At 34.5% G+C, this 23,591-nt stretch overlaps 1 protein-coding gene across 12 annotated transcripts in view; it reads left to right on the forward strand.

Moving 5' to 3' along the window:
• ADGRL3 (adhesion G protein-coupled receptor L3) overlaps nt 1-23,591 on the forward strand; it is a 982,472-nt gene that overhangs the window by 677,424 nt on the left and 281,457 nt on the right. The window lies entirely within an intron of this gene.

Genomic DNA, 23,591 nt, shown 5'->3' on the forward strand with positions numbered 1-23,591 from the left:
GAAAGCACATTCCTAGGGCACATAGCCCATTCACAGCCACTTACATCTTGCCTGCATGTGCTTAGAAGCGGAAGAAGAGAGACCTGAAGTAGACAGAGAGTCAGTTTAAATGCAAAATTTTTGTTCTCTGCTCAGGTGGGGATCTCAGGTGAGATTATAGGGAATTCTGGGAAGTGCCATGGACTTCTGGGGATTGAAGTCTGGTGTTCAAATCTCCATTTTTACAATTACAATGTATACTTACATAAATATATATATATATATATATATATATATATACATGTCTATAAGACATTTCATGTGCTAACACACACACTCATAGCCAAAGGAATTTATAATCTTATGAACAATTTAGGCATTACTACATGGTAGAAAGCAATCCTTCTATGCCGGCTCATTCTGGGAAATTCCAGTTCATGTGCTGTTCTAAGTTTGCCTAGAGGGAGTTCACCCAATGTTTTAGGAGCCTTCATGGATTTCCCTTGACATTCTCAGGATGATTCTTGCCATTTGACCAACATAGAGTTATAGTCCAATTATTGTTTTAAGTTTTAAAATGAAATGTGAGTTTTATTGAATTATATTTTGCCAAAAATGAGATTTTTAAAGTATTGTATGCAAACATTCAATGCATTTTATATATAAAAATATATATTTATATATTCACATTTATGTTAAAGCATGGGAAATAAAAGCTGTTATACTGGAATAGTTGATTTTATGAAGGTTATGCAATGAATAAATATTATTATAAATACATTTACACTTTTCTCATATTGTCTATAGTTGAAAGGTATACTGTGCTTGATTTGACTCAAGTGATGAGTCATTGCCTCATAAATTGAGCAGAAAGCTCATCTTTCTGCCTCACAGAAAGCATCAACCAACATTTTATATAACAAATAGACTTTTGAAACTGCTGTTGTGTATGTTTTAATTTTCTAAACACCAAAGATATTGGGATAGAGTTGTAGTATTGAGTAATGCAGAGGACCCTTTTACACTTTTGAAATTGCTTCAATTACTTTATAACAATCAATTTCCTTCTTTTATTTGCTTGTAAACATAGCTATAGAATAAAAGCTTTGATTTTCCAGATATACTCTGGGGCACAGTACCTTCATATGAGCTCCTAGTATCACCTGAATGTCCATATCTATTTTGTTTGTTTGTTTGAAATTAATTCCTGTGTACAATTTTATTTTTCTGTCCATTATGGAAAGTTTAAGTTTTTATCAGAAATTATAATTTAGGAGGTGTAAGAAATTTCCATTGAGAAAAATTACTCTATCAATTCAAATTGTTGGCTGTTTTTCCATTTATAACCTTAGATACCTAGGACAGGTAGGTGGTACAATGTATAGACCCTCAGGCTTGAAGTCAGGGAGATCTGAGTTCAAATTTAGCCTCAGACACCCCCTAGCTATATGACCCTAGGCAAGTCACTTAACCTTTTCACTTGAGTTTTCTCAACTGTAAAATGGGAATACTAATAATACTTAATCTTGCCTGGATACTGTACTTATCTTGTTGTAAAGATCAAATGGGAGGGAGATCTTTCAGGACAGATGATTCTGTAAGGATGAACCAGAGTTGGGGACAGATTTAAAACTGTGAAGCTGCCCAGCAAGCTATAGTAGTAGTTTAGGCATTTAGATGAAGTTGAGTTATTATTATAACTAGGACCAATGGTGGAATTTGCACAGGCAGATTTTTGGCTTGACTTAAAGAAAAATTTCCTAACAATGGCAGCTGTCAAGCATCAGATGTCCCCATCACTGGAAATGCTCAAGTTAAAAGGCTGGATGACAACTCTTTGGAAAGGACCCTTCCACTGACAAAATGGATGAGAAGTTAAAGGCAGATGTAGATGTGGATACAAGGCTAAAGATGGAAGCATCTGTTTTGAGACCAAAGTATCCCATAAGTCCTTCCTGGAGATGCAGACTGCCACACATGGACAATTCTGAAGAAGAATACTTGAGACCCTACAGACAGAAAGGATAGAGGGTTGTGACTATATGAAGATCCAATCTGATCAAGTCAGACAATGTCATAGCAGTGCTTGTTAAAGTCCTTCCTAAATCTACAATTATCTTCTACCATTGCAAATTCAGGAGAATTTTTGTCATGGGGTCCCTCTGTTTTCCTTCAAACCACACAATACAGGAGATACCATCAGAGCTCCTTATAGCCCAGTCATACCTAGAGCACAAAACTGTTGAAGACAGAACTCTTCTTCCTTTGGGAGTGTTGGATCTGAAGAAAGAACCTAGATATGATGATTGAGACTGTGGAGATCCTAAATGTTCCTGCACTTCAGATAACTAACAGTATGGAGAGTACTGGGTAAATTCTCTTCCTCGGAATGTCAAACGTGAAGACTTTCTAACATGTGAAAACGTCTACTATGTTCCACTTATGCTTGAAAGGACAACAAATCAGACATGTCAGGGAGTGAAAATGAGGAAAATTAATGTTGAATTGTATTATTTGTTAGTAACATATCAAGATGGAGGAGTAACTAGAGCAACAGCACACCATTTCACCACAAAAATCCTTTCTGACACAAAACAAAACAACTTTCAGAAAAAGAAAAACCCAAAAGGTTTGCAGAGATCATTTGAGGAACTGAGGTGAAAGGGAGCAGAGCTGGTAGGAGCCATAGTAGGGAGTGAAGAGCAAGCCAAGAGCAAACCACACCCCCCATACCACCCTACACATCTGCTCTCACAGGTTCCAAACTTAAGCTCAAGCTAAGTCAGACACAAATAGAGGTCCAAGCCAACTAACACCCCTTGAAATTGCAAACCTTTGAAGAAATCCAGAGTCCAGCCCTCGGCAATCTGGGCTGAAGGGGGACTATCCATGTGAGTGCAAAGTGAAGCCAGGAATCCCAGTCTGGGTTTGGGATAAAGACATAATCCACAGTTTGGGGTGAGGACACAGTTCTCAGGGTCACCCCCCCCCAATTTTTTGCCCAAAACTAAGGGTAGAGCTCCAGGACAGGGCATCAAGGGTGTCCCTGATTGAAACAAGAACACCTTGAAATCAAAAAACATGAGACTAAGCCTGGGTCTATTAGTAACATATCTATATGCAACCTTTCTTAAATCTCAGAATATGTTATAATTAAAATTATTTCAAAAGACTGATTTTGGGTAAGAATATCAGTTCGTTATTAGAAATTGAGGAAATTCCATTAATTGGGGAATGACTGAAGAAATTGTATCATATCATGGAATTCTATTGCACTAAAAGAATTGATGAACAGTATGGTTTAAGAAAGAAATGGAAATGTGGTGGGCACAAGGGTCCTCCAGTACACCCCAAATTCCTAGAGACACCACAGATCAAAGACTAAATGAGGAATTCACCTTGAAGTGCTGGCAGCTGAACAAACATAGGATCCTCTACCTCTAAGCTTTGGATGTATTTGCCCTAGCCTTAAGATAAGGGTCAGAGCATGAGGGAATACCTTGTGTTTACATCTCAAACACATTAGGTTCCTCCAGGTAATTTACTAACTTTTATAATCCCTACCTCTCAAACATCATGTATGATCCCAAACATCCCCAAGGTTTCTCAAGAAGGGTAACATGATCAGGATGCCATAAAGGATGTTTACTTGTACTACGTCCCCAGACCCACCTCTATGATCAGGATGTCATTAACAATGTTTAAGCCCCCAGACCCAAAGGCACCTATTCTGTTACTTTTTCTCCCCTATTTGCCCCACTTGTTTTTTCTCATTGTTCATCCCCCTCCCCATCCTACCCTTCCAGGTCACTTAGACCCTATCCGTTTAGGACATAAAATCCTGAATTTTTCTCTGTTCAGGGAAACAGTTGGTCCTGCACACTGCCTCCAGACCATTCAACCTAAATAAATATATCCTTAAAGGGTTTCCACCAGTCTGTCAGTTTTGAAAGGGCACCCTCCCCAAACCAAGGGCTAATCTTCACCCCCCCAAACAGAAAGATATACATGAACTGACACAAGTTGAAATATGCAGAACCAGAACATTGTGCACAGTAACAGCAGTATTGTTTTATGATCAAGTGTGAAAGACTTAGTTATTATCAGCAATAAAATGATCCAGGACAATGCTGGGGGACTTATGACAAAGAATGCTATCCTCCTCCAGAAAGAGAATTATTGGAGTCATAATGAAGATCAAAGCATTTTGTGATTTTTTTTTCACTTTAATTTATTTCAGTTTTTATTTTGGGATTTTGGTTATATATTAATATTCTCTTACAAAAATAAATAATATGGAAATATGTTTTGTATGATAATCCATGTATAACTCAGATCAAATTGCTTATCAGCTCTGGGAAGGGGAGAGGAAAGAGAAACAATTTGGATCATATAACAAGAAAACTTATATGCAAATGATTATTTGTATTATATTGTATATATATTGTATTATATTATTATAATTTATAAAATATAGTATCTTTTCAAAAAAAGATCAAATACTTGTAAAGCACATTATACAGTACCTGACACCTAATAAGCTTTATATAAATGTTTCTTCCCTTTGCTATCTTCCTTTTAGAATACTGAATCGTTGAAGGGCTTGTGAAAATCACATTGTCTTTAAACCAAGTGATCCTAATCCTATCTCTCCATTCTCTATATAATATACCTAATTTAGCAATGATTTTTTTTAAATCGAGATGCCAGTGAGGCAAATAATTTTTATTTAGTCTCATCTAAAAGATACCCAACCTTCCTCCTTTTGAATCATATATGAAAAGCATTTCAGGAAACCCTTAGGCTATTTCAAATGAGTCAGTGTCCTAAGAGAATTTAAGTAATGTGCAAGTTTTATTACTCTCTATTGAGATACTTGAAGAGAAATGAAGTCACATTAGAAATGTTTTTTTTTTTCTTGACTGGTTAATAGTAAGTTTATTTTTGTAACCTTAAAATTATTTGTATGGAGTACAGAGGTTTAACTACCTAGAATAAGATAGTTGGTAATGATGTAACTGAGAAGGTATACACATAAAGGCAACATGGTGATCTGGTTGAAGTAGCATAGAATTACTTCCAGAAGTAGCATGGCATGGTGAAATGAACATGAAAAGAACAGTATATTAGGAGACCTTAGTTCCGTCATCCATTCTGCTCTTGATTTCCATTGTGACTTTTGGCAAGTTTCTTCTATTTAGACTCGTTTCCTAATCTTTAAAATGAAAGTGTTGGATTTAGTTATTTCTAAGTCTGTAAGTGTATAAAATAAAATGACTAAATTGATATGGCATACAAATAAATTATCATTTGCAATTATGTAGCAAAATGAAATTAATGTATTTTATGTTTACAGCATAATTTTAAAACAATTTCCCTAACCTCTTTGGAACAAGTAAACTCTTTTCAAAGGGAACTACTTTGAAGGACCACATTATTTTGGATGTATGTCTGACCTCTGAAGTCTTTATCTAAATTTAGATATATCATTTAAAGTATATTTGTTTGAAGGTGTCTTGTTACTTAATTAACACATCTCAAAAATCGATGCCATCATCAGAGATTTATTTCTTTGAATCGTGAATGCTTTATTGATTAAAAAAAAGAGAGTCACACACTTTTTTTGGAAGGGGTTACTACAAGAGATCATGTCATCAAGAATCACAAGACAAGTAATTAGAAGCACCAGCTATCTTAGAAACAAAATGTATTAAATGAAAAATGTATATGGAGGGAATAGGAGCCCTGGAGTTAGAGGACATCTAAAAAAAAAAGATGCAGGAGAGTAAAAAAATTTAATCACAAGTTTTTGTTTGACAGTCTTGAATAGTCTCAGACTATCTCAAAATCCATCAGGATGAGGTAAAGTAGTTGAGTTCTCTCACCTCTTCCTCAACTTAGGCTGTCCCAGAATTCATCTGGGAAAGTTAGATCTCAGGAAAAATCATTACATCAAGAAGAACCTTTTCCCTTTATTTATTTATTTATTTTTTTTGCTTTAGTCTAACTGTTTGTCCACAGGTCTTAGATGAGATGAGTATTACCAATTCCATTCTATCTGATCAGATGGAGATCACCAGCGCTTACCATCTGCCACTGCCTTTATGGCCTATGGTTCCTGGACATTATTATCTTACTTATCTCAGTTTTTTCATCTGCGCTGAACCTAAACCTTTTTCTTTCATTTATGTCTTGTCTCCCCTAATTAAATGGTGAGTTTTGGGATGCCTCCCTTTTTCTAGTATGTGCTTAGTAATTTTAAATAATTAATTCTTATTAGATTTGTGCTTAAATAAATATATTGTTATTTTGTTTATGATTTTTAAAGTCCAAACTTGTATGCCTTATTAATAACACAGGTTTCTGATATAAAAAGAATAAATTCCTTTAAATGGAGGATTTTTAAAAAATAACAAATGCATATATATGTTTCTGTCAGTCTAGATAATATCTCTTTGTTAAAGTATTTATATATAGTAATTATGGTGAGATATTTTTACAGGATAAAATGGTTATAATAAAGTTTGGCACTCTCTGAATATCGTGTTGATACCTAAGTGGTATCTGATGTAACAATTCATTCTTTCTTTTTTGTTTTCTTTTTTAGTAAAAAAGATTGTTGTTTAGTAAAAAAAATTGTTGCTGGATCTGTAAAGTTATTTGCTCCCATCTGTGGCTTCAATGGGTTTCCTGTCCTTTGATATGATCTCAGTATAATTTAGGCAAGATTACCATAGTTGCCAGGGGTATAATTGAGTATAGAAAAAGACAATAATTGCTCAAGGATGGAAGGATGTGAAACAGAGCCAGTCAGTTTGTAGGGTGCAATACTGTGTTGCCTCTGCACAAGAAAATAAAGAGATAGACTGAGGTCTTAATATAGGCAGAATAAAAGAAAATAAGAAATAGGATAAGCCTTAGAGTTCTCCATTCCTTAGAACAGCACCAAGATAGTAGTGAAGGGACTGATGTTCATACCTTTTTTTTCCCTTTTTTATTTTCTCCATTGTAAGCATTCCTAACTCTTGTTCAAGTTTGCTTCAAAACAGTGCAGTATTTTCTTCCACTCATCTCCTTCTCCCTAAGCACCATGGTTATTGACTTGTATATTTCAGGATGCTGTTATCCTTCCCCAAATTATACTGAAAAGAATTCAAGCTGGATATGTTAATTTCATAGAAATTCATCTCTATAACAGATTTTTATATATTGATTATTCATTAATTAGTATTGATTATTTTTTAATATTGGGGAAAAGAGAATGACTTGGGTTCAAATTCTAAACCAGTTATTCCTCTGTGGTTATAACCTTAGAGGAATAAATTAATCTCTCTGGATTTCAGTTCAGCCCATCCTCCCAAATACATTATTCTACCTAACATATCATCATCATTATCATCATCATCATCATCATCACAACTAATACTTTTATATTACTTAAGTATTGAAAAGAAACAATATGAAGTAGAGTGGCACTCTTCATCAAAAAGTACATGTATGTACATAATCAGAATTATGGATCCTTTAAGCAGTATAATATATTTTAATGATATAAGTCCTCTCTTTAGTGTCAACTATTACTAGCATTATTAAATGTTAGTGGTGTATGTTTATTGCATATAATATTAAATGTTACATATTTATACAATATATGATAGCTATTAGCTATTATTAACATATTTACATAGTTTTAGTGTGATATAGTTGAAAAGCACACACATATATACATTAGTACTTGTGTGACTCATTATTAATGCTTCTTAGTTTCCTCATTTGCAAAATGAGAGCGTTATACTAAAAGTCTTCTGTGATTACCTATAGCTCTTAGATCTACAATCCTATGATTTTTATTTGTATTTGCTATGTCCATTACATAGCACTGTGTGGCACCTAACAGATACTTAGTAAATGGTTGTTGATTGATATGTTTGTTGTTTGTTTTTTAAATGTCCAATTGACAGTCTGTATTGTAATCCACAACCAGAATTTTCTTCTCCCATGAATTCACAGATTCAGGCTAATATAATATTCTGTAATAGTAGGCTCATTTTCTCCCTTTTCCTATGATTGTACCAGTGATATTTCTGAAAGCTAAAGAACTAGCTGTCTCTTTTCCTTTATGCATGTAGATTTATATGTGTATATATATATATTTTAATATTGCAGACAGTTATTTCTATAATTTCTTTTTGTATTGTATAGACTCCAAAGCATTCCTAAAGAATACTTTATTTACCTGACTTTTCAGTGGCAAAATAAAATACTTTCAAGTCAGTAAACAGCAAATAAATCCATTAAGGTATATATTTATCCAATTATCAAAAACAAGCCTCTTCTCAGTACAAACATAAAAAATTTATGGATTACTACATAACACACACAGTGAAAATGTTAACATCCCTGAAACCATGGCAAAATGTAGAGGCACAACAATTTACTATTCACTTTTCCTAGTACCCTTTGAAATAGTCCTTATCAGAAGGACATCTGTTTAAGGGAATGGGAGAGATTGGGGAAAACTTAAGGAATGAATTTTGGCATATTATAGGATGAAAACCCTGGAATTGAATTTGCACACAATTTGAAGACAATTTACTAGTTCTTATAAAGCTAATACTTATAGTTGAATAAGTCTTCACTTTTCAATAATGGTTTCTTTCCTTGGATTCCTGAAGTCTTTTCAGTTTAGATAGACTTATCAACCCATTCCTAAAGTTCTTAAGGGTAGAAATATGTTCTTTCTTCCCTAACCTTTCCAAAATGTGTGAGGAAAATGATTCTATGAGCTAGAAGCATTTGTTTTCATATCCCCCCACCTTAATTTGTAGAAAGTCTTAGTTTTTAATAATTGGTGTAGAATAATGTACTTCCCGACTGTATATGGTAATTAAATAGAAGTGAATTATAAAAATAGATTTTAACAAAAAAAATACCATTAGCTTCAACAATTGAAGGTTTAATACTCTCAATTTACATATACCTATTTGTGCTATTGCACAAGTAAGTGATTTTGTGAACTCTGCCCATCAATGAATATATGTTATGGTCACATAGACACATAAGGTTGGGGTACAGAATGGAACTGTGCTTTTATTATATATAAGAAATTCCTCAGGGGAAATTTTCTTATACTCAACCAGGTTGACACTTTCTCTGTAATTTGTAGTCTTATACACATATATATTTAGAAATAATTTCACTTAAAACTACTTGATGAGTAAAATTGTGGGATGCTGTCCTTAAAACAATTTAATGCTATTATGTATGCCTTTTGGTTCAGTAATTTATGCTTGTGATGCCTTTATATGCATTCTTCAATTTAAAGATTTTATTACTGAATAAGGGTGTAAATTCTAGTAGTTTACTAGTGCATTAATGTCACAATACATTACAAGGTAATTAACCAGAACTGCCACTATAAATAGAAAAATAGTCACAGCCCTCACTATAAACCACTTAATAAAAATAAGGTCCTGAATCAGCATTCACCATTAGGGTAATTTTTCTTTCTGCGACTCTCATTAATCAAGAAATTTTTCTTTAAATTAGTTTCATCTTTGAAGTATTATTATTTTTAAATCTTCCATTAGTTACATAATCTTGTTATTCTTTTACAGTTAATTTAATGAGATTGCTTATATACTTTCATCTGCAGATAAATTCGATAAGTTTTTGAGACATCTCTCCTAATTTTCTCCGTCAAATGTCAAAATACTACTCATGTAGCCCATGTGATTCTATAATTATCATTTAAATAAGAGTTTTAGCATTTACTTTTTGGAGAGGACCATTCCTAGGTCTCTTTCTCCTTCATTTTATTCTAATGAGGTATTTCCAGGTTGATTCCTTTTAGGATTGTAACTACTGCTACTCTACTAGTAAGGGAAGAAGAATATGATGATGGAAGCTGGAATGCCCTCCTGGTTGACAGCCACAGATGGAGTAGAAGGAAAATATACCAGATGACTTCCTCCTTTATTATTCTGTAGCCCACAGTCAGAAGTCACAAAAAGATTATGTCATTCTCTCAGTTAAGCAAAAGATGATTAGCCAATGAACAATCAAGGGCAGATTTCATATTTTATTATAAAGGCTTTATTAATACTTTGGGGGATTTATGCCAGTATTTCATATAACATCCCCATTCCTACAATAGAAAAAACATATCAAATAAAAGTAATCAATATAAATCATGACTATAACTAAATTTGACAGTTTATGCACAAGCAGTCTAATCATCTTTCTACTGGGAGGAGAGACATTTATTTCAGCAACAGTAATCTGAAACTAAGGTTAATAATGTCATTTAATATAAATTCTGATGTGTTGATTTCTTTATATGCCTCTAGCTTTTCTACCCCATGGGAATCATTTTGGATTTTATTGTTTGAACTACATTGTTGAGTAACTCTTATCAATTTTAATACATCTTTCCTGCATGTTCTTAGTCATGACATCTTGCTTACCTTTTCTCTCAGATTCTTCATTGTTTAATTTTTAAAGTCTGGGATATACTCCCCACTATGCCTGATATAGGGGCAGCCAAGTGGCACAGTGTATTGAATGCCAACCCTGGTGTAAAGAAGACTCATCTTCCTGAGTTCAAATTAGTCCTCATATGCTTGCTAGCTTTGCAACTCTAAGCAAATCAATTAACCTTGATTGCCTCACTTTCCTCATTTAAAAAGTTATCAGAAGAAGGAAATAACAAACTACTAGCTTTGCAGAGAAAACCTTAAACAAGGTTAGGAAGAATTAGACACAAATGAAAATGACTAAATGACAACAATGCCCAGCATCCCTTGCCTTCACCACTACAAGATGAAATAGCATAATTACTTTCTCCCACCGAATCTTACATTCACTTTCATTTTATTTATAAGTTATTTCTTAATCGAACTAATTCAGAATAGCCATATCATCACCACTCCCTATTGGTTCCTCTACCATTTAATATAAGATATTTTATATTTTCTTCTATTTTTTCTTGCATTTTGATTTTGTTTAATTATTTCATGTCAATTCTCATTTTCAGAAAATCTATTGGGTATGATTTTGTTCTTGTAGTAAATTGTTAATTCTTCATTCAATTTTTTTTCTCTTGAACTCTCATGTTATTTAAGATCAAATTGTTAGGTCTTTTTTGCTTCAGGAAATAGAGTTGACTTTGTAGCCATGCTTTGATCAAAACTTTCCTTGTAATTATTGTGAAGTTACTATATTCTTCTACGTTTGTGTCTTCAGCATCTCTGGCTCCATGTTGATTATTTCTTTGTTTATACATTTTTCCAGCTTTACTTCCTGAATAGAGACTCTATGGTAGTGTTGGGCTCCAACACTTCTAGAGGAAATGCTGGGTTCTTATTTAGTCCAGACCTATACTGTTTCTGTCTCTTCTTTCTCTGGACAGCAAGCACTGTGTCCTTCCAAAATCTTAGAAACAGTTTAGTCCAATGAGCTATATACTTTCAGTGCCTTAAGCAATCTGACTTGGGGCTTGGTCTGAACATGCACCCTGTGCCCATACAATAGACTAAACTTTGTAGGTTCCAGACTTCAGTTTCTGATCTAGATGACCTAGCTACCAACTTAATTCTTTTTGGAATCCCAATAGTTCCCAGCGAGTGGGCTCTACCTCCCATCATGTAGAAAGCTCCACAGATTCGGAGAAACAGAACTGCAGCATAAAATATCATCTTTTACACCAACCTTTCCCAAACCCCTCTAAATTCTTACCATCCTTCTTCTGTTAATTATTTCTTTTTATTCTATATATAGCTTGCTTCCATATGTTTGTGTATTATCCCTGCTCCCTTCTCAATTAGATTGTGAATTTCTTAAAGTCAGAAATTACCTTTTACTTCTTTTTGTATCCCCTCTCTTTAGCCCAGTGCCTGGCACATGGTAGGTGCTTAATAAATGTTGATTAATTGAATCTGCAGGACAAAACTATGATCTTGCTCTGGGTTCAGAATGACACAGCTGTAGACTCGTTCCTACACTTATTGCCATGCAGTAGTGCATAGCCATTGGCCCAAATTCAGTATTTTGGAAGGCTCTAAGGCCTTCGTCTAGTATAAGAATAAGACATGCCCAAGTTCACCAGTAGGAAGCTGCTCTCTGACTTTAAGTATCATCCATTTGTACTACACCATGTTTCCATCTTCAGCTTCATGGGTTTCCCTATATTAACACTTATGCTATTAGCATAGAATGCAACCCTTTTTATTCAATATTTGTTTTGAAAAAGGAATATATTCCAGTCATGAGACTTATCAAATTTCAGTGATACCTTTGATATTGTATTTCTGTCAAAAGTTCAAATGCCTCCACACTCATATAGGGAAAATATAATCCCTATCCTTTGTCTCCTCCTTTGATTTATCAATGATAAAATTTAAAAATTTGAGTTAAATTTTAAATTTCACACTAATAGTTCTCTATGTGGTGGTTAGGATGATACAACTTCAGTTCACTTGACAAACACATTGGTCACTCCAGGAATTAAAATTTTGTTTATGAACCGAATTGTTCTAAGTATATACAGATATGGAAAATACTTACAAAGTTCCATACAAGCAATTCTACTGACTTGAAACTACATTCAAAAATAGTAAGAACAAAGATTTAAAATGAAAAATCAGAAGCAGTAGCAAATAGTCATATTTATCTAAGGTAACCATTTGAAATTAAATAAAATGAGAACTCACTGGACCTGAATGATTATGAATAAATTATAGGTCCTCACTGTTTTTTGAGCCTAGTTCTCTCTTGTGGGCAGTTTCAGTTTTTCTTGGTTTCAGGTTTTTCAAATGGGGAAAACTATTATATAGATCATCCCCGCTCGTATTTTTAAATGGATTGAACCACTCCCAACCAGCTCATTTAATCACATAATTTCCATGCTCATCATGTTGTGAAAGAAGTCATGTATCACTTACACTAGAGAATAATTCATAGAGGAAATTAAGTGAGGAATGGTATGTTTCAATCTGTGTTCAGAGTCCATCAATTCCTTCTATTGGAGAGGACAGCATTTTTCTTCATGAGTCCCTTGGAGTTGTCCTAAATTATTGCATTGCTGATAATAGTTCATCTATTCACAATTAACCATTATATAGTACTGCTGTTTCTAGAAACAATATTCTTTTCTGTCTGCTCACTTCACTTTACATCACTTTACATGAGCCTTTTTTTATTTTTAGTATTCTCATCTATCTTAAAAGCAATCCTGTGTGTTAAAGTGTAGAAGAAAGGTAAGGGCTAGACAATGAAGTTTAAGTGACTTGCCCAGGATCACATAGCTAAGAAGTATCTCAGTCTAGATTTGAACCCAGAACCTCCCATTCTAAGTCTAACTCTCAATCCCCTGAGACACCTAGCTACTCACTATATATGTCTTTTCAGGTATTTTTTATGATTATCTTGTTTGTCATTCCTTATAGCACAATAGTATTCCATTACAAGCTTATACTGCAATCTGTTCAGCCATTACCCAGTTGATTAATTCAGCAGTTTCCAACAGTTTCTATTTTTTTGCCACTACAAAGAGAGCTGCTATAAAAATTTTTGCACAAAAGGAATATAATCTATTTATTAAATAATATATGTTCAGTTCATTCTGTTTGATCAACATGATATATACATGCATGATGCCAATATTCACATTCTTACAGAAAAGAAGGGGAGGAAAAACTGATTTTTCACAGTTAAAATTACACCATCTACCATAATTAAGGATGACATAAGTAAATGTGATCTGGTCATCCATAATATAGTTGTCTTTTAAAAATATATTTTGAGGGGGCAGCTGGCTGGCTCAATGGATTGAGAGCCAGGCTTAGAGATGGGAGGTCTTGGGTTCAAATCTGGACTCAGACACTTCCTGGTGTCTGGGCAAGTCACTTAACCCCCATTGCCTAGCCCTTACCACTATTCTGTCTTAGAACCAATACAATGCTAAGGCAGAAGGTAAGGGGTTTTTGTTTTAATATTTTTTTTTTGCCAGAGTTCATGCCAATACAATTTTAAATAATAATTTTTGTCATTTTGAGACCCATGTTGTTTCCCTCCCCCTTCCCCAAGAAGGCAGGTAATATAAGATGTACATGTATTGTTATGCAGTATATATTTCTATGCCACATATTACACTAAAAAAAATTCATGAAGGAAATAAAATGAAGAATGGTATGCTTCAATCTGTTTAGTCTGACAGTTCCTTTGGTGGTGGTAAATTTTAACAATTCTGACTTCTTAATTTCTAGAAGGACACATCATGTCCTAGAGAATAAATTTATGGCTATCTTAAGGGTCATCCCCTCAGAGAGGAGGCAAACTTGACCTAGAATAAGGCTATGAAGTCAGAAAAATCAGTGTTTAAGTCTGTCTCTAACACACCAGTTTGGCTTTCATGAACAGTCATTATGCCTAGCAATGCTGTCATAGTTTAGTCATTTCCTAGGACCTTTGCAGAAGTCCCTCCCCTCTTTGGAACAAAGACAAGATATAGATGACTTGTAGCAAAAGCAAGCACTTCAGTTCCAAGAACCTAAAAGAAACCTACGGTCATTCACAGGAATTAAAAAAAGAATATCAGATAATAAAGCAGAATAATTTCCTGATTCACATGATATAGCATACACATCCTGATTGTGAAAACTAAACCCTTTCAACCTCCCGAGTAATCTATCTCTGATAAATTGAGGCAGTTGACTAGATCATATCACCACTAACAAAAGCAGCCATTATTGATCTGCATTGCCTTCTTCAGCCTTCCACAGTAGTAATGGCTGATAAGAATTAACTTGAACTATACTGCCTGAGAAATTACTGTCCTTTTACTATGTGGCGGCAGTCTTCCTTTTTTCTTTGTCTTTCCATATTAGAAAATCAGATCAACCTTTTATGATTTCATGATGGAAATGCTTTTCATCAAGTGAATGTGAATTTCTTATTCCCTGTCCAGCTTCTGGCAGAGCTTGACATAATTTCCCTGTTATCTATCCTGATACATTTCTTTCTTTGTTACTTAATATCTCCATCATTTAATATACAACATAACATTATCCAGTTATCTTGTTTTGCTCTGTATTAAAGGTTTTGTTATCATGTCCCCTGTGCATGATGATTACATGAGAGGAGGAACCCTATTGTCTCTTGCAAGTATTTCTTAGTAAAACTTTTGACTATTTCTACCATGAAAAAAGTGTTAAACTCATCTCCAGACCTCGCCCCAGATCACTCTGCTTTCATAGTGCAAAAGAGTAGGATTTTAGAAATTGTAATTGTCACAAAACCTCATGGCCACTCTTTTTCTATTTTATTGTCACTTCTCTAATAGATTTGATGAGTGGCAAATAGGTCATTTGGTATAGTGTTCTGATTACTGGTTTTCATGTTAGAAATAAGTAGGTTCAAATTCTACTTCTTACACTTACTGGCTGCATGCTCCAAAATTTCTGGGCCAGACCTTTTTTTTTTCTTTTTAAAAATAATTTCCTTTGTTTTCAATATATCTGAAAGTTGGCTTCCTTTCTCTTAGCAATGAGCAAAAATTTCATGGAGGTAAGAAGACATGCTGTATTTTATTAAGTCACAGTATACTGTGTGCTCAATAATTAGAGCACAGAGTAATTAGAGTAATATTAAATAAGATATCAATTATTCAGACATTAGTTATAAGCTAATTATACTTAAGGAATCTTACATCTAGGTATATAAAATAAATTCAGTTTATTACATAAACTCTTTTTTCATGAAAAATAAAGGATATTTAAATGGAATAAATACAAATTATGCATGCTATGTTGGTAATAATTGAAAACAATTTACAGGTCATATGATAAAACTACAAACAAGGAGCCATAATTAGGGAAGGTTAAGTAGGCCCTTTGCCCAAGCTACTAAAATTTCCAGGGAGGTACTGACAACCTCTGGAAATAAATGACTTTAGGGCCTAGTTGGCAAGGGTAATAGGTTCGAATAGGAGAGTATAGATAGAAGTTCTTTTCCTCTATCTCTGGGCAAAATAGATGTTAGCCATTTCTCAGCTTTATTCCTTCCTGCTCTTTCTCCTAGTATTTCTCTCCTAGTATCTCCTAGCCAGAGTCTCTGCCTGTGGGTTTTCCAGCACAACAAATGAATGACTTCTTGCCCTGGTCAGGCAGTCTTTTAGGCAACTAATATTTGTTTAGCCAGGAACTGTGCTAATCCCTGGGGAATCAAACAAGAAAAAAGAAAAGAAAAACAAATAGTCTCAACTCCCAAAGAGTTCACCATCTAATGGAAGTTACAGCATGCAAATTAATATGTACAAACAAACAAAGCAAAACTACATACAAGTAGCTACAAAAAAAGAATGAATTGAAGATAGTCTCAGAGAGAAGACACTAGCATTAAGGGGCATCAGCAAAGGGCTTCTTGAGGAAGCTAGGACTTTATCTGGAACATAAAGGAATCCAGAGAAGCTAGCAGCAGAAATGAGGTGAGAAAGTTATTGTCTATGGCTGAGTATTATAATCAATAAAGATTCCCAGAGGAGATGGCTTGTCAGCAAGGAGGCCAGTGTCATTGCATCATACAGTATAAGGAGGAGAGTTAGGCACGTGAAGATTGGAAAAGTAGGAAGGGATCAAATGATCAAAGTTTTAAAAGTCAAAAAGAGAATTTTGTATTTCATCCTGGAAGTAATAGGGAGCCACTGGAGTTTGTTGAATAAGGTGGTGACATGGACATTCCTGCACTTCAGGATAGCTGAGTGGAACACAATTTTGGATTTCTCAAGGTATAATAATCACTAGTTTCCTAAACTGAAGTTTCTCCAAACATACTTAATGTACTCATCAATCAAGCTATCCAGACTATCAAAGTGAATCCTCAGTTGGTAAAAGTTTTCAGTAATCGATTAGGAGCAAAAGACAATAAGGGGGACAAGAAAAAAAGACATTTATTAGAAATACTGAGTGGTGAATGAAACCCAGGATCTGGTCTACACTTTTTATGTGATCAGTTACCTTTCAAGAAAGGATTCCCTTATCTTTCTTGTTACCAACAAATTATTAATTTCTTATGCGGATTTTATATGTATTAATATTATTGTAACTTTGACAAGATGCCAAGGGTTATTAGCATTTGCCAAAGGCCACATAAAATCTGAACAAGACTAGGATTATAAGAAATCTTCCTGAACAAGGGTGCTATGTATTACTAAGTAGAAATTACACATTCAATTTAATATTGGAAGGCTACATCATCTATGGAATATTTTCAAAATATGTATACCAAAAATACAGAAAGGCAGTGTCTAATTTCCTTCTTTCAGTCTGTTGAAGATGCATAAAATTAATTTGAAGGAGATTTGGAGGATATTTAATTTCTGGGTAATTGAATTGGTCCCTGGGTCATTATGGAGTTATTCCAGGATAGAATTTACTTAGCAAAAACATAGCATGTAAATTTATATGAGATTGAGATTGATCAAGAACTCTCCAAGAGCTTGAATGTACCCCTGCCTTCCTCTTGTTAGATTCTAATAAATAAAGTTCAATCTCTAATTCAGTCTACCTGCAGCCATTTCATGCTGTGTATGTGCATTTCTCTTTGTTTCTTTATTTGGAATTCTTGTACTTCTTCATTTCAAATGTACGTGTCATTTGGTAATGGCATCTTAGGGCAGAGGGCCCTGTTAGTTAAAACCATTCTCCTGAGAGAACGCAGATCTGTATCTATATCTCAGGCACATAAAACCATGTGTCCAGATGGAAAATATCAAAGCCTTGTGTTCCTTCATTCAAATTTTAAGGGAGGGGGAAACATTTATATTTGCTGCAGCTGCGGCTTTTTGCTATTGCTTAAAAAGTGATGTTGATATTTTAGAGCCAGTGAACTCCTGTTAGTAAATCCTGAGAGAACTGTGTGTGGTTGAAAAAATAACAAATCTCCCTCTCACCCCTCCCCAGTTAAAGGAAACAAAAGGGCTGCAGGAATTAAACATTGTGATTTATAGGTGTTTCTTCATTAAACAATTATGTGCCGAACTTGGAAATGGCTGTGAATTCCTACTCTGGAGGTTTTCTTGAGTGCTTCGTTTTGCACATTATGGAGTTGTGTACTGTGACAGTGCTGGAACTTGCCATTTTCCCACCTGGCACAGGGCGACAGCTGGAGACTGGAATCACTTATGATGACCTACACTGGAGCAGCACTAATCTGAAGTGAATGTCCTATTAACAATCCTCTCCCTGCCCCCACTTCTGTTAAACTAATCTAGAGTGAAAGAAGAATGTAATTTTGTATTTAAAAGCCAAGCCTTCTTCCTCCTCAGCCGTCCTTCCAGGACTAATATTTTTGGCCCCACATTTAACTTTTGAAATATTTATAGGGAGATTATCTGCTTTAAATGAGCAGATGGGGGAGACCTAAGACAAGCTGCTAAATTAATAAACATGTGCAGTGCTTTATCAGTAAAGGAACCCACTTTTGGCATTTATTCACAGTGATTTGTATGGCCTATCACCATCACACCTGGTGCAGGGACAATAAATGATCACTTAATATCCAAACAATGGGCAAACTTCTTCCATTATAACTTAATTATGTCAGAAATAATCATCTATTACTAGATGTCAAATACATAATTTATGTCCAGTTATCCTGTGGAAAGGTGTGCACATAAATGAATAGTCCATTAACAGAAGGTAGCTTTTACTGTAAATTTCTTTCTCCCAATAAGTATTTCATCTTGGTATCAGGATTTAATTTCAGTTCCATTCCAGCATGCATAAATTAGGAGGTTGCTTTATTTATATTTGTGTCATTTGAGAAAATGGCATACAAATCATATGTTGTCTCAAATGTATCCTCAAATTTTAAGGTATACATTTTTATTTTTTTCAGTTACTTTTTCCTCTTTAAAATCTATGAAACTCATTGTATTATTTGGATCATGCAGTTTTTACATTTTTAATTGAAAAATTTCAGTTTAGACCAGGTTTTATATCCACTAATTCACATAAACATGCTGGCCCAAAGCACATATTTACTGGGGTCACAGACATTTTTACTATCTAAACTCCTCATTTCTTTTTTGTTATTAATACCGTTTTATATAAAATATAATGCAATATACAACATAATATAATATGTATGAATATGCAAACTCCTTATTTCTTAAATGTTAACAAAAAAAAATAAAACTCATGCCTTTTGCCTTAGTAAATCTGAGACCAAACACAGAAATGATCAGACTCTTGATCTTGTCATCATTTATAATGTTCCACTTTCATTTTCATGAACTTGACAGTTCTTTGATTTAATCATACACTTTTATAATTCCTTCTTTCCCTCTTCCTTACAACCCTTAAGTCTTCTCTATCCTTACAGTGATCTACAGTCTCTCCAATCTTCAATACTTTCCTAGGCTATTACCCCTGATCTAACTACACTCTCTTCTCAAATTCCTTAACCCTACATCCTATCACTACATACCTTTTTCTAAACTCCAGCCCTCAATTACTTCAGTCAACCAAATCCTTTGCTCCTATTTATTCACTCCTAAACCAAGATGGAGGAAATCACAAAACAATGCTGATTGGATCCAATGCAAATCTCAATTGAACCCTCACTGAAACCAGAAAAGGTTTCTACTCCCTAACTGATTCTGAATCTTATTCCACATAGCAGCCATTCCAAACCTTCTCATCTATACTCATCTCCTATACCAATCCTCCCTCCACCTCACCTGAAGACCTTGCTTCCTAATTCACCAAAAAAAAAAAAAAAAAAGTCTGCGGCTATTCACCAGGCATTCCTTCCTTCCTCTCCTTTTCTTGTATCCCTCTGACATTAACCTTTACTATCTTCTCTTTAGCTTGTCTCTGATAAATAGGTAGCCCATTTTTATGCCAAAGCCAGCCCCTCTATACTTAGCCTCAATACCATCTCCTCTCAATTTTTCTTACATGTTGTTCCCACTATCATTGTCTATCCTCTCTGTAATCTTCAGTCTCTCCCTGATTACTGGTTCTTTCTCTGCTTCTTAAAAAAATTCATTGATCTCTTCCATTGAGGCTTAAAAATCTTCAACATATCTAACATGCCCACTACATATCAGTCTCTCTCCTTTTCCTCATAGCTAAAATCCATGGAAAAGTCTCTACCCTGTGTCCTTTCACTTCCTCTCTCCTCACTTTTCTAAAATGTTGGCAGCTGGCTTATAAGCTTATCATTCAATGGAAACTGTTCTATCCTTAGTTACTGATAATTCCTTACTTGCCAATTTGAATGTCCCTTTTCTCAGTTTTTATCCTTCTTGATTTCTCTGCACCATATGACGCTATTCATCAGCTTTTCTTCCTGATTATATCTCTTTTCTCTGGATTTTACATGACATTGCTGTCTTCTGGTTGTCCTATTAGTTTGACTAGTCCTTTTCCATGTCCTTTACAGAATTTTATCCTCAAAACACCCAGTAACATTAACCATCTCCAAAGCTTCATTCTGGATTCTTTACTTAAATATACAAGAAAAAACAGAATTCCTGCCTTCGATGAGATTGCAGTCTAACAAAGGAGGATAAGACATAAGAGAAGGAGGAAGGTTTGGGAGGGGGAGAGATTTGATAAGAAGAAACCAAAGTATCGAATGTATTGGGATAAGGTTGAGAAAGTCTAGAAATCCGCAAAACACCTAGAATGGAATGACAATATTACTGACCTCCTCAAAATGGAAATTCTTGATGAAACCAGACAATTAGAAGGAGAATCCACAGGAGTAGCATATACTTCCAATGTGTGAAGTTCAGAGCTGAAATGAACTTCCATAATGAAGAGGTTTCTTTGGCATGAAAGGATAAAGTTCAAATGAGTCAAATGTGTAACCTCAAGAGTAACCTACTATGCCTTTTAAAAATTAATTAATTTATTTGTTTGTTACATTTACATACCCAGTTAACTCCCTATCTTCCCTTCCCCCATTTGAAAAAGTAGCATTTGGCAAAAAGATACATGTATACATAAAATTGTGTTTTATTTATATCTATGGATCTGTTCTTTCTCTGGAGGTAGGCATACAGAAATCATTCTTCATACATATTTCTGCTACTGTATATAATGTTCTCTTGGCTCTGCTCATTTTATTCTTCATAATTTCATATAGGTCTTTCCTTGTTTCTCCAAAATTAACCTATTTCTTATGATGCAATAGTAACCCATCATAATCATATGCCACAACTTGTTTAGCCATTCCCCAATTCTCAGTCATCTTCTCAGTTTCAGGTTCTTTAAAACCACAAAGAGAGCAGCTATGAATATTTTAGAACAAATAGCTTCTTTTTCATTTTGCTTGATCATCATTAACCTAAGAGTGGTATTGCTGGGTCAAAAGGGATACACAGTTTTATAACTCCTGGAGCAGAATATCAGATTGCTCTCCAAAATGATTGGATCATAATGGTTCTGTAATGTAAGAAGAAATTTAATTGAGTAATTTTTAATCAATTATAAGATTTCCTCTATAACTGTTTTATAAGCTGTAACTGTGTTATTAAAATAAGATGTAATAGGAATGGTATTAAAAGCCTCTGTAATGATGAAAAGTGCCTGTACACTTTTCCTTACCTCTATATACACTCTATCTAGGTTCTGAATTGGGGAAACTGGGCTCCTAGTCCTGTTGTTTCATAACTGAATCACCTGAGAAGGGAAGGAGTAAAGGGAAATTCCCTGGTCATAACCCATATTGCTGGAATCCATTCCTGAAATCTATTCCATAAACCCTCTTCAGGACCCCTGCTCCTAACATACACATTCAGAAATTCTGACCCTGTTCAAAACCCTTGTTGAGTCATTTCCTACTCTTATAAAATGTGAAAGCCCTTAGAACTCAAGGTCTTGGATTAAACTGTGTGTCTGTAGACTCTGGCTTGTGTAACCTGCAGCACTTATAATAAAGTCAGTTGGGCTCAAATATGTTCTTATTTTTTCTTTCTAACAATAATCAGATCATAACCATCTTGTATGCAATTTATTTGAGGCATGCATATCCAGCCTCAGTTTCTCTACTAAGCTCCAGTTCTAAAAAAAAAAAAAAACCTACCTATTACACATTTTGAACTTGATATCTTTAAGTTCATAGGCAACTCAAGCTCACCATGCCCAGAAACAATTTTCTTTTAACTCAATCCTGCCCTTATTTGAAACTTTTGTATTACTTTTGAAAACACTATCCTCCTTCTGATTACCCAGGTGTAAAACCTCAGTGTAATAATCCTCAGCTCCTCACTCTCACCCAATATATCTGATCACTTTCCAAATTGTGACATTTCTACCTCCAGGACATCTCTATCTCCTCTTGATTATGATGTTGAAATAGCCTTCTAGTTGGTATTTTTGCCTCAAGTCTCTTTCTACAATCATCCAAACAGCTGACATTTTCCTCCCTAAAGCACAGTTTTCATTCATTTTACTTCTATACTCAATCATCTCCAGTGACTCCTTATTACCACTAAGATCACACAAACTTCTTTCCAGTGTTTAAAGTCATTTACAGTCTGGCCCTTTCCTGCCTCTCTGGCCTTATTATACAATACTCACTTATGCATACTTTATGGTCTAGCCAAATATATGTGTGTCATACACATATGGCACAGGATTATGATTTACTGTGCTAATAGTTTGAAATGGCACTGAGTACTCTCAATCATTTTGAATAGTTAGTTTACTAAAATTGAAAAGATCTAGCCTATTGTATGATCCTTTAAAATGAATATTATTTGGTTATTTCTCATAGAGTAGTGCCTTTGGTACTTGTAAAGGGCATATAGCCTACACTGAATGCTATAGAATAATCTCTATGTCCTTGCAGGTTCCTCAATATCAGAATCAGTACCAAACCATCTATTATATTATTTATAAAAGGTCATTTTTGTATGTGATGTTTATGTAGTATGACCAAACTAGAATGCTAATTGCATTTTAGAATGTCAGTGTTTTTCCCAATAATTTGTATCCTTCATGGTAATAAACTCTTATTCACAATGACTTCTATTCTTTAGCCAATTTCTCTGTTTACCAATTCCACCGGTTCAAGATATGTGCTTATGTGGGTCCCCATGCAATTAATAGTGTGATTTGATCAGCACAAAGAGAATGGATCAGAAAGATCTCCAAACAGCAAAACTCCCAGGAGAAGCTCACATTATACTCATGTGTCTGTATTGACAGACAGTTCAGGGTATCAGTATTTGATATTTTCTTTTCAGACTTATAGATCAATATGTAGTCATAAGTGCTAAGCAGAAGGTTTCTTTTAGCAGCTGGGATTTTGGGAGTGATTATTGCCTTATGCCTCTAATGTGGAGAAATCAGTAATGTAGAGATGTAGAGACTATGGGCCACTAATAGCTGCCCATAACCCAACTGTGGCTATATATGTAAATCAGCCAGTGCTCGATTATGAAACTGTAGAGCCAATGCTAAACTAGGCATGGGTGGTATGTACATGTTTGTTTTTCACAATCAGATGAACCACTTAACTTTTCTGGGAAATTATTAATTGTTTTAGACTGTTTGCCTAAAGAATGAAAGAGTGAAGTTGCTCTAAGAAGGTGGCATTTA

The sequence above is a fragment of the Monodelphis domestica genome, chromosome 6 (genome assembly GCF_027887165.1).
Source record: "Monodelphis domestica isolate mMonDom1 chromosome 6, mMonDom1.pri, whole genome shotgun sequence".
Classification (NCBI taxonomy): domain Eukaryota; kingdom Metazoa; phylum Chordata; class Mammalia; order Didelphimorphia; family Didelphidae; genus Monodelphis; species Monodelphis domestica.